The 16,018-nt window shown below is 41.0% G+C and overlaps 1 long non-coding RNA gene across 2 annotated transcripts in view; it reads right to left on the minus strand.

The window, feature by feature from the left end:
* Positions 1-8,258: 8,258 nt before the first annotated feature.
* The window catches only part of LOC125100783 (uncharacterized), a 32,284-nt gene continuing 24,524 nt past the window's right edge, over positions 8,259-16,018 (minus strand). For both annotated transcript variants that reach the window (XR_007127651.1, XR_007127652.1), the window contains exon 3: positions 8,259-8,436. This is a non-coding gene — a long non-coding RNA (uncharacterized LOC125100783). The remainder of the gene's footprint in view (positions 8,437-16,018) is intronic.

Raw genomic sequence — 16,018 nt, forward strand, 5'->3', positions numbered from 1 at the left:
ATGTGGAAATACAACTAACTAGCTGGGTCCTAAACTGTATGTGAGACTATAACAATAGTCAAGGTTGTATTCTTTTTTTAAATTTTAAGAAAGAGCCCTTTCCTCAAAAAATTAAAAATAGAATTAGCATATGATCCAGCAACCCAACTTCTGTGTATATGCAAAAGAACTGAAAGCAGAGTCTTTTTTTTTTTTTAAAGATTGTATTTATTTATTTGACAGACCGAGATCACAAGTAGGCAGAGAGGCAGGCAGAGAGAGAGGAAGAGAAGCAGGTTCCTTGTCGAGCAGAGAGCCCGATGCGGGGCTCAATCCCAGGACCCCAGGATCATGACCTGAGCCAAGGGCCGAGGCTTTAACCCACTCAGCCACCCAGGCACCCCTGAAAGCACAGTCTTGAAGGGATATTTACACACCCATGTCCACAGTGGCGTTATTCACAATAGCCAAGAGGTAGAAGTGACCCAGGTATTCATCAGCAAATGAAAGGCTAAGCAAAATGTGGTATATACATACAATAAAATATTATTTAGCCTTGGGGCACCTGGGTGGCTCAGTTGTTAAGTATCTGCCTTCTGCTCAGGTCATGATCCTGGAGTCATGGGATCAAGCCCTGCATCAGGCTCCCTCCTCGGTGGGAAATCTGCTTCTCCTTTGCCTACTCCCCCTGCTTGTGTTAGCTCTCTCGCTTTGTCTCTCTCTGTCAAATAAGTAAATAAAATCTTTAAAAAAATTATTTAGCCTTTAAAAGGAAGGAAATTATGACACATGCTATAACATGGATGAACCTTGAGGGCATTATGCTAAGTGAAATGAGCCAGTCACAAAAAGACAAATATTATATGATACCACTTACATAAGGTACCTAGAGTAGAGAAAGGGTGGTTGCCAGGTGCTGGGAGGAAGAAGCAATGGGCAGCTGTTTAATGAGTACAGACTTTTAGTTTTGCAAATGAGAAAGTTCTGGTACAACAGTGTGAATATACTTAACACTACACTTAAAAATGTAAGATAGTAAGTATTTTACAACTAGAAAAAAAACAAAAAGGAAGAAGCCTGTCTTTCTCCCTTTGCCTCTTTTCTCCCCCCTTCCCTCCCTCTCTCTCTTTCTTTCTCTTCCTTCCTTCCTTCCTTCCTTTCCTCTTTCTTTTCCCTCCTTCTTTCCTTTTCTTTCTTTTTTTTTTCTTATCACCTCATAAACCATGAGTACAATCTTGTGGAATACAAAAGTGGTCATCCTCCTTCACTCCCCTCCAGAGACATAACTACTTTGCCAAATGATACACATTATACACATCTTCCCAGCTCCTTATCTGTAGATTTTCGTATATATGCATTCATGTACACATAGACATATATGTATATATTACATACATTCTTACATACTTAATTGAATATCTGTATATTTATATATATGGATATTCTATTTGAATGGCACTCAACTTTACCTATTGCTCTGGGCTGGCTTTTTTGCTTGAAGACTTTTTTTTTTTTTAAGATTTTATTTATTTATTTGACAGACAGAGATCACAAGTAGGCAGAGAGGAAGGCAGAGAGAGAGGAGGAAGCAGGCTCCCCGCTGAGCAGAGAGCCCGATGCGGGGCTCGATCCCAGGACCCTGGGATCATGACCTGAGCCGAAGGCAGAGGCTTTAACCCACTGAGCCACCCAGGCGTCCCTGCTTGAAGACTTTTAAGGTGGATTCTACCCTACAGATTTCTTTAGGATAAGAGGTTGCCTTAATCTGACTCTATTGCCCCCACCATGCCTGCACATCCTGGAGCAGAGTACACCAATAATTTCTGAAGGTGCCTTCTGGTTCCAGAGGTAGAAAGAACACAGTGGTTCGACCACCAGACCTTTCATGGCTGAGCTGCAGCTTCCAAGTCTATGCGCTCAGCAGCATGGCACCGCCTGCTGCCAGAACCAGATAATTGGCAGCAAAAGTGTTTTCTGTTGAAAGCTGCCCACTTTCAGCAGAGCAGTGGGCTCCAGAACAAAACACACAGGGTGGTAGAGATGGGGAAATAGTAATCAGAGAAAGGGAGCAACTGGGAGGTAAAGGGCAAGAATTATCTGGGAAGAATTATCAGACAGGCTTTACCACCTTTATAAAATATGAACAACTGTATTGATCTGAGAAAAAACCCTCACCCTTTTAGCCTTTTCTAAATTGAGATGATAGCACTGTTATGCATTAAAAGATGTTATCAGTCCCAAAGAGCAAGTATGGTCTTACACCAACTAATATCTGCTAAAATGTACCTGACTGCATTGGAAATGTTGCAGCAGATTGGTATAGCCGGGAATAATGAACCGCTGCACCCCATTGAAATGTAATTACACAGCCCTCTTGTTCTTAAACCTATAAGGTGAAAGAAAGATGAATAGTGAAAGTAAAAACCGCTGACCCTTCAAAGTTTAATTTACGTTATGCATTCGCTCGCCCTTCTGATAGGTTTTAGAAAGGTCATAATTTAGGGTATTTTGCAGTTGATAAATGATCTGTATGTTTGTGTTCACACGCACCGATTGATTTGTTATAGCCAAAATATTGTTTCTATAACAACCCAAGGGCCCTTAACTAGACAAACGGCGAACCAGAAACCAAGGGGAGGCACAGGGAAATCTGGGCCTGCCTAGAAGGGGCTGGCCTTTGCCCAGGGACTCCAGGATGATGGAGTGGAGGGTGTGGGTGAGGATGCAGGGGCGAAATTGTGGGAGGAGGAGGTGGTGGCCGGAGCAGATGGAGCAGTGGCCTTGGCTCTTGGCAGCCCATGGCCCTGGTCTCTTCAACCCTCTCCACCCAGTGTGGGTGGCTTCCATTGCAGTCGAAGCAAGTCTCATCAAGACTTTCAAGTTGAGCTCCCTTTGGTGCAGAGTAAGCCAGCGGGGTTGTTAGGGCAATTTTCCCACCTTTCCAGCCTTGGAAAAGCCTCCTGTTTCCGGGCCCAGTTGATGCATTATGCATCAGGGCTGCCTGCAACTGACAGCCCCTCAGCCAACGTCGACTTGAAAAGCAATGGTGCTAATCAAAGCCGACACATTTGAATGTCCAGACACACACACAGAGAAATTTACTAATCAAAAAGTGTATTTCCTAGGGCTGTCTCCAGAGAAATCCGCGGGAAGAAATTGGAATAATTTATTAGCTTACAAGTTTTCGTTGACAGTTAGCCCAAAGCTATTTATCTCTGTAATAGAGAACGTCTCCAATGTGGCAAAATTGACCAAATCAAACAGCTTTGATCAGAAAATGAATCTGGCAAGCCTGCCTGTCGGAGGGTCCCAGGAGAATGGGGGGAAACAAACAAAAAGATTTAACAAGTGGTCAATAGGAGAAAGAGAGCTAGAGAAAAGGATTTGGGAGAAGAAAAGAGCCAGGGAGAAGGAGGCAGAAAAAGTATTTTGCAAAGCCACAGCCCCAGCTCTGGAATGAATTGTTGAAGAAATAAATGATGTTTCACATCATAACATTTAACATGGTGCTTGTGCATTATCTGAGCCCTGCTGCCCAAACTGAGATGTGATTTTTATAGTAACAAGATGATGACAAACTGCAGAGGGAAGGGGCTGGTTGCTGGTGGCGGCAGTGAGGAAATAAGCACAGGAAGCCAGAGCAATGGCTCTAGTTCTGATGGCCCCAAGATCAGCATTCACCCATTCCTAGAGGGTACCAGTGATGCTGATTCTAACCTGTCTGCCTTAGGGAACACAAGGTGCTTGCCCACAAAGTACAAGTTGGACTCAAGCATGAGTCCAAAGTAGGACCCACCTGCATTTTCTCTCCGTCTCCTTGTATTGGCCATGCTGGGGCACATGGTGGTGGGAGAGTCTATCACTGCTTTCTACTTCAATCTCTTCTTCCAAAAAGTATACACATTGTGATGAGGGGAAAGCACCAAATACAGCTTTCAAGCCCAGCAGTAGGTGGTTGAATAAGATAAGAGTAATTGTGAACTAGGGGAAAATCCTCAAATTATTTCAGCATTACTCTACATATGAAAGTGTGCCTCTCCATCATACAAGCCAACAAACAACTACCTTCCAATCCGAGATACCTTCTGTCACAAGCAACATTCCACTGTCAACATTAATGTGCATCTATTGGCAAGGGTGTTGCTGTATTCAAAAGTCCAATGACTGGAAGGTCACTCCAGCAGTCAATATATTTGTATCCAACATAAGCTAAAAAACCACCAACACCACCACTCACTTTATTCTAGAGAAGAGGTTTGTATAAGCTCTTCATGTTGAAATACATTCGAAAATCATGGTGAAAAGCTGGCAAAAGTATTAGTCAATAAGGGAAATGGTAAAGCATGGAGAAATGTTTCTGTCACAGGGCACTGGGTTAGAATGGCTTAATGAAGACATCGTTTGAAGAATACTTGAGAGGCTCAAGTAGATTTGAAAAGGAGCACCAGCTCAGAAGTCCAAAAACCTTGCTGAGACCCCCAGTCTTGAGGATGCACTTCCTTCTCTGTGTAAACCATGTGCTTGGCCTGGATGATTATTACATGCGTAGCAGCTCTTCTTGGGGGGATCAGGAGATGTGATTACTAGAAAGGACTCAGTAAAATAAATAATTCAAGTCCTACACAAATTCAAGGGTTATCACCACTGTTTTGTCATGGGGGAAGGGGGATGTTCAGCAATATGCTTGATCAGCCAAATTCAACTTAAATAAGGAAGATCCATCAGGAAACCAAACTACACACTCTGAGACTGCTCCCCCCACCATGATTCTGGGTGTTTCCTTTAGTAAAAAGCATCATGTCTTTTTTCCTCTTCCTCCAGAAAACTGAGTCACAACCTCGCAAGGAGGGCCTGGCCAAATAACTGATACTTCTAGGGACTTTCCCCTTTGGGCTATGTGCCCTTCCTTAGACATTTGGGGAAAAGATACAGTTGGCTTTAAATCCTTTTTGACTCCCAATTCAGGTTTAAGTCCCCATGTCTGATCCATATGTCTGTGTATTTTTGGAGCTATAACCCCTGGCTAATTGAGTGCTAGAGGTGGATCAGCAATTTTGCTTGATCAACCAAGTCCAACTTAATCTGCTCTATAAAAGGACTTAGTGGACAGTGTCTGAAAGTGAAAGTATTTCTAAACCATTCAAACAAAGACAATCAACTTGATTTTGTTGATATTTTAGAGGGGCGTGAGGGAAATAACATTTTGGCCAGTCCTGGATTTGTTTCCATGATGGCAAATAAGGCAGCTTAACTTTATTGGACTAAGATTTGCAGGGCACTGGGTGGGATAATGGGATAGTTTGGGTTTGGTATCAGATCCTCCAGTGAATACACCAAAATTGACTCTTATTTACAAAAAGTACATTTTAATATACATCTTGATGTTGTCATAGCCACATCCATGGATCTGCCCAGGGTTTCATAACAGCATTCCTTGGAGCTGCTCTCCAAAGTGATCATATCTCTGATGCAAGTTTTATGCTCTTCCTGGGAGCAGGACCGGCACAGTGCCTTCTGCTACATCTACAAGCCCCTTTGCCTTAGTCTCTTGGCACCCACACATCTTGCTTGGTTGGGACTTCTGCAATGTTGGTGTATGCTCTTCTCTCTGGCAACACAGAACAGTAAAGATGTTCTGTTCAATGGTGTTGCTGTGTGATGTGCTGGGAACATGGCAGGAGGCTCCTACCAAGAATTAGGTCTAAAATGGGTTGAACAGGCCCAAGATTTCTCCTAGCTAGATTTTTGCTTCTGCCTTCACGTGTTCTGACATGTATAAAAGCCACTGACTTTCCAAGTTAGGAGACCATTTAAATGATTCCTAGTATGAACTAAAAATTTTCTTTCTTGTAAAATGTAAAGATTTTCTTTTCTTGTGTCTAGTATTGGAGGCCCAGAATGAAGGCTTGAAGGGTTCATGAGAAAAAGACTTCTGCCCTACTTCTTAAGATACTCCTGAAACACTAGCCATGTAATTCTGTCAAATCTTTACTGAAGCTGGATACAAAGAGAACAAGGAACCAAACACTTAAATTAACAGTGCAGGAATTTACATCTTGAATCCTGAGGTTCTGGAAATGATTTTTTTTTTTCTTGAAAACTGCCCTATTGTTACCTGTTATTTAGTATATAAAGTTAGAAGAAAGGAAGGGGGTAAGAAGGTAAGGAAAGTTGGAGTGGGAGAGAGCTAGACAATAATTTGGGGAGCTGTTTTCTTTAGAAAAACCTATGTGACTTTTTAAAAATAATTAAACAATTTTCCCCATAAATCCATCTAACTGTCTAATTAGGTTAAGATTGAAATTTGTGAGGGGCTGGCTGGCTCAGTGGTAGAGCATGCAACTCTTGATCTTGATGTTGTATGTTCAAGTCCCATGTTGGATGCAGAGATTACTTAAAAAGTAAAATCTTTAAAAAAAAGATTAGACATTGTCAGAGGCATTTTCTTCTGCTTAAAACTGAAGTGGAACTGAACTGAATTCTCAGAATCCTGATCTCTCCCACAAACCTTGCTTGTTTTTTTTCTTTAAGCAAGATGAGATATTTATATTTACATATGTATTCCACCAAGACTTTGACTAGATTCCAGATGTTCAGATTTCTTTTGACCTTAAAAATTCTACTTCAAAGCCATTAAATTAAATAAAATATTTAAGTGGCCCATATTAGCTTTAATTATACAGCTATGTAGTCAGTAAGAAATGAATTTATATGGTTAAGAATCTCATGAAAAAAAAATACCCATTCGAAAGCTTGGCATGAATGAGCACTCAGATACCACAGGAAAACTTACTTCTATATTTTTTTTTAAAGATTTTATTTATTTATTTGTCAGAGAGAGAGAGGGAGAGAGAGCAAGCACAGGCAGACAGAATGGCAGGCAGAGGCAGAGGGAGAAGCAGGCTCTCCGATGAGCAAGGAGCCCGATGTGGGACTCGATCCCAGGACGCTGGGATCATGACCTGAGCCGAAGGCAGCTGCTTAACCAACTGAGCCACCCAGGCGTCCCTTACTTCTGTATTTTTAATGAGGTTAATAGGCTCTCCTAAACATGATGGGAATAATTCCCATAAATAGTGATTCTATTTCAAGGGTTCACCATACGAAAAGCTAGATACAGACTCTCCTTGAATCAAGGAATTCTTGCTAGATAATTCAGTTTTATAGTTCAGTTCATCAATTACCATGTTCTGGAAAAAAGAAGTCTACCCCCAAACCTTGCTGATTACACTCCAAATGAAACACTTTTTAAGAGCCTGGTTCATAGAATCTTCCAGTTACTTCCATTTTCCTAACCAGGAAACATACTTTAATGTGCCAGTTCTGTTTAATCCCTGCCACCCTCCTCCTTTTCAGCACCTTATTTTTTATTTTAACAGTTGTGTGTATCCAGTAGGAATTGAGAAAGCAGAGAAAGTCTACTCTAATACTTTCTTTAATCTGTTAAGAGTTCCTGGATTTTTAAAAAAGATTATTTATTTATTTATTTGACAGAGAGAGAGAGATCACAAGTAGGCAGAAAGGCAGGCAGAGAGACGGGGGGCGGGGGAGGCAGGCTCCCTGCTGAGCAGAGAGCCTAATGCAGGTCTCAATCCCAAGACCCTGGGATCATGATCTGAGCTGAAGGCAGAGGCTTTAACCCACTGAGCCACCCAGGCGCCCCAAGAGTTCCTGGACTTAAAGAAACCTAACTGTTCAGGCCCTCAGGCCCCATGAGATTCTATGTAACACAATTACTTTAAAGATGCGCAAGGGGTTGAGAAAAGACTGGACAGGAGTTTTAGGGTTTTTCTTTGTTTTTGTCCATGGACAGGTTCTACACATGGAATCACACAACAAACATTCTTTTTCCCAACAAACATTTTTGAGCTGTACTATGATCTACCTCAGACAAGTGATATTCACAACAATCCAACAAGGCTCAAACTGTCATCCCTACTTTACAGATAAAGAATCTGAAGCTCGGGAGGATTCAGTGATATGACCAGGGCTACACTACCTGCCCTGAGATAGGTGTGATGGGAATCCAGATCTCTCTGACCTTAAGTCCACTGTGCTGCTATCCTCTGTGAACAAAAAAGAGGTCCTAGTTTGTTCTTTAATGAGAGATGTAGCTTTGCCATGATCACAAACACTATGCTGAACCTTGGTCCATCCTGTCCTGGTATACCAGTAATAGTCAGAATAGGTTGGTCATACTTATACTGCATATCTGAAGAAGACTAGCTGGGAGGCTCTGTATCCCAGAGACTCAAACTGACAGAGGCTCTATCATTTTATTAAGTCAGTGTCTCAATACAGTGCTTCAGGATTCACTACAGCAAGGGCAGAGCGCGTGGAAAGTTACAACGTGGTTCTTAAATGCTATTGACTAGAAGTGACAAAAATTCATTTACATTTTGTTGGACAAACAAGTCATACTGCAGTACCTAAATTCAGGCCAATCTTCCCATATGCCTGAAAAAAGAGAATCAGAAATTTTAGTGAACTTTGGTAATGTCTACAACAGTACCAATAAGGAGCACTGGGCTGAATCACAGGTCCTTCATCCTAGTACTAGCTCTGCCACTTGATAAGATCTATGACTTTGTCCATGTTCTTAACCCCACTGGCCCTCCACATCCTTCTGTGTAAATGAGGGTTTGGTATAGACGGTCACCTCTCTGATTCTGTACCAGAACAAATCTATTACTTTTCCTTGATCTAAAGCTCTTGCACTTGGGAGCAGGTCGGGGGGTCATCTCCAACTAGAGTATACAGTTCAGGAAGATTCTACAGGGTATTGTAGAAATGGACTTATTTGTGCCCACAATAGGGAAGCTAGCTACAGTCAGTTCTTAAGAGTTTTGAGACAGGCCACACAAGCTTGATAAATGTGTCAAGGATTCCATGTGACAAAATGTACTTTATTAAATCACTTTGACAAAGGCATTTTGGTTTTAACTGCTATAACAACAGTTAAAAATGGGCTCCACATACGTTACTCATTTTATATTATAGTTTCAACCCTAAAAAAAAAAGGTGGTGTGTAAATTACATTTAAAATATATAGAATCACTGCTTGAGTTTATGGAAAAAGATATTAGTCAAAGAAATCTAATGATAAAAGTCTTTGAGAAAGAGTGAAAAGATCACATTGAGTTTTACTTTTTTGGTGAAATGTTCCTTGATAACACCTTATGTTTCTGGCACAGTGTACCAAGTACAAAGATGGCTGTTCATCTGTGACTTACCTCCATTTTCATAAAATAGTAATGATACCTTACATTGGTATAGCACCTTCCAGTTATAAAGCCTTACATTTACCTTGGACAGGAGTAGAAAGAGCATCCCATTAAGTGCCCTTCTTAATGCCCATCAACCGTTACCCCATCCCTCCCACCCATTTCCCCTCCATCAACCCTCAGTTTGTTCCCTAGAGTTAAGAGTTAAGAGTCTCTATGGTTTGTCTCCCTCTCTGTTTTTGCCTTATTTTTCCTTCCCTTCCCCTATATTCATCTGCTTTATTTCTTAAATTCCAAATATGAGTGAAATCATTCTCTGACTGACTTACTTCACTTCGCATAATACCCTCTAGTTCCATCTGCATCGTTCCATCCATGTCATTGCAAAGGGCAAGATTTCATTCTTTTTGATGGTCAAGTAATAGTCCACTATACTACACACACACACACACACACACCCCACATCTTTATTCATCTATCAATGGACCATAGTTTGGTTGTTGTGGACACTGCTGCCTGGGGTGTAGGTACCCTTTGGATCACTACATTTGTATCCATTGGATAAATATTTTAATAGTACAATTGTTGGGTCATATGGTAAATCTATTTTTAATTAGTTGAGGAACCTCCATACTGTCTTCCAGAGTGGCTGCACCAGTTTGCATTCCCACTAACAGTGTAGGAGGGTTCCCCTTTCTCCACATCCTCACCAACGTCTGTTGTTTCCTAACTTGTTAATGTTAGCCATTCTGACTGGTGTGAGGTGGTTTCTCTTTTGGTTCTGATTTGTATTTCCTTAATGCTGAGTGATCGTGAACATTTTTTCATGTGTCTGTTGGCCATTTGTATGTCTTCTTTGCAGAAATGTCTCTTCATGTCTTCTGCCCATTTCTGGACTGGACTTTTTGTTTTTCTGGGTGTTGAGTTTGATAAGTTCTTTATACAATTTTGGATTGACTAGTTTGCATTCTTTAACAGATACAGACTGAGCACCTAGTAGGTGGCAGGCACGGACCTACAATCCTGGTTATATAGATGAACAGGCATAATCCTTGACCTCATGGAACTTATGCGGAGATAAGACTGTCAACAATTAAATACACAAAATATTTATAATTATAAATTGTAATAAATGAAGGAAAAGAACAAGTACCTAAGAAAGAGCATAATTGGGGAAAATTTAGATAAAGAAGTAGAGGAAAGAAAGCCTCTATGAAGAGCTGATAATTACACTGAGACCTGAGAAAAAGTGACAAAAATCAGTTAGGCAAGAAGTGAGTAAAAGAGAATTCCAGGCAGAGGTATCAACATTGTGGGAGCCTGAGACAGGGAAGAACTCGGAAGGGAAATGAGGTTAAGGGGCCCAAGAAGAGGGAGGGAACTAGGAAGACTCATAAAGGAGATGGTGGATGGGCCAGGACCAAATTCTTACAGGCAGAGCAAGCTGCAACTGAAAGAGTATAAGCAGCAAAATCTTATGATAGGCACTTATGTTCTCAAGGATGCCTCTGATTTTAGATAGAAGACTGTGTTCCATTTAAGAATGGATTCAATCGAAAGGGGAAAAAGTAGAAGTGAGGAAAACAGCTGGGAAGCATTGCAGTGGTCCAGGTGAATGTAAGGGTGGCTTGCACTTCAGGGGGAAGTGAAATGGAGGGACATGAATGAAACTGCAATAACTTAGGGACAGAATTGATGGGACATGGTGATGAATTTGATATACACCAAGATGGAGAGAAAGATGACTCTCATGTTTCTGGGAATCTGGGTTGATTTACTAAGATCTGGAAAGGCAGCAGATAGGGAATGGAGATAAGAAGAGTCCAGATCTGGCCATTTTGCCAGATGTCTCTGGCCATTTTGCCTGAGATGTCTCTGAGGCATCCAAGAAAAAGAAGTCATTGGATGTATGAGTTTGGAGTTAACATATTTAGGAGTCCTTGGCACACAGGTGGTATTAAATCAGCATGCTGGTGGTATCACTTAGGGAGAGAGTATATGAAATGTTAAGAGGAGACCCAGGGTTGGGCCCAGACTTCTAAACTGGTAAAGGAATTGGGGAGAACACTGGAAGAATGAAATATGACAGAAATAAAGACAAATTGAGACCCAGGAAGGAGGGAATGGTCTGCTGCACTCTAAGAAGTAAGGTAGGATGAAGCCTGAAATGTTCACCAACTAGGACCAACTAGGTTCTACAATTAGGACTACAAAGAACTTGTTTATGACACTGACAAGAGTGGAGGATGGAGGATGAAGCAAGAAGAGAGCCACAGAGCCAAGAATGGGGCATGAGGAGAAGAAACAGCACTCTGAATGCCTCCTGTGAAAAGCTTGGCTCTGAGTGAGAACAGAAAGAGAATAGCTTAAGGAGCATGCTGCGGCTATAGGGATCTCTAACTAGTTTGGTTTTGTTTGAGAAATGTTGGAACATATCTGTATGCTGAAGGTAATGATCAAGCAGAGAGTGCAAGAAGAAAGATGCTGGAGTAGGGAGAGTGCTGATGTCCCAAGGCCACCAGGCACCGCACTCTACACTTTCAGCCCCACTTTCTAAGTCTCCTGCCTGAGGCCTAGAAGAAGTGATTTCTCCAGTGACCCCTTGCACTGGGGTCCTGTGTAGCTTCTAAATGGCATTCGCCTAGCAGCAGAGAGAAACACAGGCTCCTTCCCACTGTGGAGTAAGAAAGGAGAGAAAGATTTAAAAAAGGCAGAATGGGGAAGATAGGGAGAAGACAGAAAATGGAGATGGCCAGTCCTGAGACGGCAGTGAAGCTGAACTCTAGATGACGGGGAGGGCAGGAGCTCTTACTCTTCAGAGGACTGTCTCTCCTAGCTGAAGCCTAAGACTTGCCCAGACTCAGGAGGCCAGTTGTCAAATCTTGTCTTTCCTTGCAGATCTCAAGGTCCTGTCAGTCCAGAGAAAATTCTGGGGTGGCAGCCACTATCCAAGAGCTGAGAAACCTGACTACCATCACTTTGACCTCCCACTCCCCACTGAGATCTTGAGCCACAGAAGACTATGTGATCACAATGAGGTATCACAAGACAAAAGTGTTTTCCCTCCCCACCAAATTGGTCATGTTTCCTGTAAGCATGGGGGGAGTGGAAGGGGGGGAGGGGGAAGGCTTGCTCCAGGCATGATTCGTTCACTCTCTGAGGCATGAGATTTGATTACCAGTTTTTTAACATGCATGACAGCAAACGTTAATATTTGCCACAGAATTATCGAGCCCCCTTTGAAATTCATCTACAATGTTAGGCTCTTTGACCCCTAGAGGTGGGGAATGTCACAGGCTAACTTCATGCCACTTAATGCTGCTGCCTCTGCTATAGGATCAAAACCTTTCTTGAAATATAAGACATATGAACAAAGAAGTTCCTGATTTCTGGGAATAAATATTACACTTCACTGAAGCACCAGTTTACTTTGTGAAACAACTAGTTAGCAATGACTCTTCAGTCTCCTATTCACACCTTGTTAGTCTTTTACACATGAAATGTCTTTTTTATTATGATTAGCATACTGGGTCATTGTTTTTAGAAGAATATTAAACACACACACACACACACACACACACACACACACACACACACACACACACACACAATCACCAGCTATCACTGGTTATTGCACATATTACCTTACACATCTCTCTCAACTTTTCCAGACTTACTAGTAGGCCAGAAAGAGATCCCACCTCTTTCAGCCTTTAAGTCTGCTGTCCAAAGGTATGAGCATTTTCTAATTTCCACACGGTGGTGAGCTTGGAGGTGCTATCTGAAACTGGTGGCTGGGGGAGGAGGGATTTGAATTTTAAAAGCAGGAGCCAACCCTTGACTTCCTTCTCTGGAAGTTCAACTGCCCACCTTCACACTGCCTATTCTAACATTCATCATAGCCTAAAAACCCATTATTCAACATATTATCTTTCAAAGTATTGATAAGGAGTCACTTTTGCAGTATGTGTTCTCTCTGCTCCTCTCCTGGCCTCCCTCCTGGAGCATCCCTCCCAGATGGGCCTGTGGTTGTTAGAGCAGCTTTCTTCCTTGTTCAGCTACACCTGGCATAGTTCTTTTGCCTGATCATAAGGCCATTTCAAAATGCTCTCTCTTTATAACATAACCTTTTCCTGCACTGAGGCCTTATCTTTCATTTGCTCTATACAGCACTTGCCACAGTGCATAGTGTAAGCTAGACAATGGTGGCACAGAAAAAGTAACAACTGAATGTAATTATCTACTGTGTTTTTCTAATGAGTGGCCTGCCTTCTGAGGGCTTGTTACAAACCAAAATATAGATGAGGATAAAGGACAAAGCTGAGGAAAAGTCAATAGAACCTCACACTGTGAAGACTCAAACTCTGTCTCCATCGACTCATTAGATTTTTGAGTTGCATAACCAGCCAGAACATTCTCCACTTGTCTATAGCCAAGTATCTTGTCAAAACTAGGCAAAAGAATAAAATTAAAAATTAAAAAAGAATTATACCATGATTTCACTCATATGCAGAATTTAGAAAACAAAACAGATGAATGTGTGGGAAGGGGGAAAAAAGAGGAGAGAGGAGGAGGCAAACCCATAAGAGACTCTTAACTATAGAGAACAATCTGAGGGTTGATTAAGGGGGGGGAGGTAGGGGATGGGCTAAAAGGGTGATGGGCATTCAGGAGGGCACTTGTGATGAGCAGTGAGTATTCTATGTAAGTGATGAATCACTAAATTTTACTCCTGAAACCAATAGTACACTATGTTAACTAACTAGAATTTAGGTGAAGATTTGGAAGAAAAAGAAAAGAATTGCTTTTTTTCCCATGCTGATTTAAGACACAAACTCAGAAATCACATTCATGTTGAAGATTGTTACATATTTTACCAATACTAAAAAGACATTAAAGTTGATACAGTTTATATGAAACCAGCAGTTACATATATGTATAATGAAAAGAAGCAATTTTGTTATAACCAATTTTTAAAAAATTACACAAAGATATTATCTATGGTTTATGCTGTTTCTGCCATTTTGACTAGTGTTTTTATTTCTTGGCATATTAGGTTAATGTTCAAGGTCCATTCTGTTTTTCAGCTTGCAAAATTAATGTCTAAGTACTAACATAACAGAAATCTAATCTTATTTTTTAGGCTGCCTTGCTTCTAATGACTGGAATCAACATATCCAACCATTCATACAACACTTCTCAAATGTCAAAATAATGATGTTTATTTTCTCTAATATTTGTTGAAGGCTTCCTATGCCAGGCATTGTCCTAAATGCTTTGATATACTGGTTAGTTTTATCCTCATGATAATTCTGTAAGGTAGTAATATTGCCACACATTGTCCAAGGTCATAGTGTGAACTTGCCTCCAGAACATAGGCTCATCTTGATTAATTCCAACACTGCCTCTGTAATGGATCTGGGCCATAGTTGAGGAATGACATCTGAGAAATTACTGGTAACACATGGAGAAAACTGAACTTACATAATCAATTAAAAGACCAAAGAGGTTGTGCTTAGAATAGGTATGAGGTCAGATTGGAGATAAGATTCTCCCAACTCTTACCACCCAATATCTTATGTTCTTAATAGGTCTGGAAACAATGCACACGTCTCCTCACATGTCCCTAATGTGGTTCTTCAGGACTTTAATAAAAATTTAGGTAACTCCGTGCTCTGGCCATAAGAGTTTGGGCCAGGGGCACCTGGGTGGCTCAGTGGCTTAAAGCATCTGCCTTTGGCTCTAGTCATGATCTCAGGGTCCTGGGATCGAAGCCCACATTGGGCTCCCTGCTCAGTGGGGAGCCTGCTTCCTCCCCTCTCTCTTTGCCTACTTGTGATCTCTGTCTGTCAAATAAACAAATAAAATCTTTTAAAAAAAAGAGAGAGAGTTTGGGCCAGAAGTGGGTATTTTCATGATTTCATTTAGTGAATATTTAACTGCTGAAGTGAGGATACAGGCAGGGTTGCTGTCAGATGTACTGCTGAACCCTGCTCTGCTGGGATTTGGAGGCTGGAAAGGACTATAATTCAGCCAGACCTGAATACAAAGTCTTAAAATTGATTCAAGTTTTTAGCACAATTTCATAAAATAAAGCAAAATAAACAAAAACGTCTCACCTAAGAAAATCTATTAATTTCTTCAAAATTTACTTTTATGCAAAGTATCTTGGAATGGAATATTTATTAATTAAACCAAAAGTTGTATTACCTTTTATTATCTTCTAAGGATATATCTCTTTTACTGACACTGTAAGGTAAATTCACAGCTTCATTATGAGCTCAAAACCAATTTTGTAGAAGGGGTTTCTGATAATCTATCAAACCCTCTTAAAAAATACTTTACAAGGCCTTCTGCTACAACCCCTGACTTTCAACAAATAGGGGTGCAGGGACTTCTTAGAGAATGGTTATGTGTTGAGGTATCTAGAACTATCGATGGCACTTTTATTTATTAATATTGGTTCCTAATGGGTGAGAGATTCAAAGAAATACGAGTACCTGATCCCTGTCCATAGACAGCTGGTTCAGTAGATGGTAGAACCAGGTAGGCTTTCATGATATAACTATATAACAATTTCAAGCAATATATATAATTAAGGTGTTTGGTTCTGTCAGGGAATGCAGAGTTAGAGGATGACTTTAATCAAGAGAAGCTACTTAAAGACAGGAGTAGTAATATGAAATTTTAGAATGATTATGCTACATAAAATTCCTATGTGGTGGCAAAAGAGCTGGATAATTCTACTTCCTAAATTTGGAAAGGATGTCTACAGGGTGAGCAAGTTTTCAGCAAATCAAGTAAGGGCAAAGGGA

This window comes from Lutra lutra, chromosome 5 (genome assembly GCF_902655055.1).
Source record: "Lutra lutra chromosome 5, mLutLut1.2, whole genome shotgun sequence".
Lineage (NCBI taxonomy): Eukaryota > Metazoa > Chordata > Mammalia > Carnivora > Mustelidae > Lutra > Lutra lutra.